Below are 2,059 nucleotides of genomic sequence, written 5' to 3'. Positions count from 1 at the left end.
AATCACTTCATCGACACTTGTTTTTCTTAACTTTCTTCGTGTTTTCTTGTATTTATTTATTTATTATATATATATATATATACATATATTGCGAGTTAATACTTACACATTTCCTCTATTTTTTGTTGTTAAAATAGAGCAGTTTTTATGCGTTTAAATACAAAAACAAATAGAATATGTAAACAGTTAAAAACCACGAGGTAATAGTCTGTCCAATTCAAGATTGTAAATTGCTTTTACTATTCTAAATAAGTGGGGGGAAAAACAAGAAAGAAAATCTATACTACATTTTTTCGATTCCATTTATTTTAATATTACTGTTACCGTGAATGACTGAAATTAAGAGAATGTCGACTTTCACCGGTGAATGTCAACAATCACATAATCGCTTTGGTGAATGTCCAAAATATTTGTTATATCCGATTTGATAGTAATTTATTCGTTGTTATTATTATCTTTATTCGATATTTTAATATCTGCTGGGGATAGATGAGGAGAAACATCAGTGTTTGGAGTATCGGGCAGGGGCACTGAACCTTAAAAAAAGCATTAATGAAGGTCATGCCAGGCAGTGGCACTTAACTAGACCTAGTATATATTTCGGACATGTACCAAAGTGACTATGTGATTGTCAACATTCACAGGTGGAAGTCAACAACCACCAATTTCTGTCATTCACAGAAACATAACCACGTTTCCTTTTTTAATGACTTTTCAAGTTTTTTATAATTTTCCTTAAAAATATTTTACAAGTTATTTTCTTCATTTGCTAAGTTATAATATAAAATGTCATTTCAAATAAAATTTTCTTTACTCTTCCCCTCCTAATCGTACAAACATAAACTGAAATCAATATTTACATAATAATGTCTTAAATAATTCCCGAGGATTCGGGAAAAATTTTAATAGAGTATAAGTTGGAGTCAAGTTTTTGAAAAATGCTGGAATTTAATTTTTTTAAATTACTGATTCTACTGCAATGTGTACTAAACTATCAGATGAAAATAATTATTTTTTCGACACAATATTGCTTCCTATTTAATCATGTGAATCTTGCTGTGAAATTAGCCATAGAAATGCAAGAAAGATATTCACATTTGTTAATATGTTTGTCAGTAAATAGACACGAAGACCTTTCGGTATAGTAGAAATGACAACAAAGAAAATCAGATGATTATCAAAAGAATAAAAAATAAAAGGGGGTCAATTGTGGGCGGCGAAACTAAACGAGTAGGTTAAGGATAGGCCGAAATCCCTTGCGCACCGATGTTGTGACCAAATTTGTCTTCTTGATCTCAAAAGCGTCGTCGTTCAGGTAAGCACTCCAATGTGGGCGCTTCCCAGGGGATGGTGAGCATTTATAGATTATGGGCAATTAAACAGTGATATTTATAAGGTCACTGACACACAATTGTTAAAATTAGCCACTTGGTTTAACATCTAAAATTTATCTACAAATTGTTTTTGAACAGTGATGTTCGTATGAACTTCCCCGCATTTTACGTAAATTAACTCTTATTTAAACAAAAGCGATTTCACAAATTACCCATATTTTATATTTGAGAATTTATTTTATATTGCAAAGTGATATTTATTTTTAAACAAAATTGTTATGCGTTATTTTACAAATGAGTTTATTTTCATCAAATTTTCATTTGATATACATTCAATAACTTAAAGGTGTGATAATGGAAGTATATCATTGCAAAAATATTTTACTACTAATATGACAAAATAATAATTCTTTTCCACTACCATCTAATCTAAAAAATATTACGTTAAAGATTATATATATATATATATATACAGTGAAACCTCCTGTTATGGACACTCCTGCAAAACGGACGCCTCTCAATACGGACATATTTTTAATTCCCTGGGAATCTTCTATGAATAAACCATTACGTACATTCTCCGCAAAGCGGACACTCCCGTAACCGGACGCGGACAGTCATTTTGGTCCTGAAACGTTGTTTTTTATCTCTACAAACCGGACACTACTTTTTCTAAATAAATTGCAAGCTAAAAAAATTCAACTTTTCACCATTTTTAAAGCATG

The sequence above is a fragment of the Parasteatoda tepidariorum genome, chromosome 4 (genome assembly GCF_043381705.1).
Source record: "Parasteatoda tepidariorum isolate YZ-2023 chromosome 4, CAS_Ptep_4.0, whole genome shotgun sequence".
NCBI lineage: Eukaryota > Metazoa > Arthropoda > Arachnida > Araneae > Theridiidae > Parasteatoda > Parasteatoda tepidariorum.
This window is presented reverse-complemented; position numbering follows the sequence as displayed.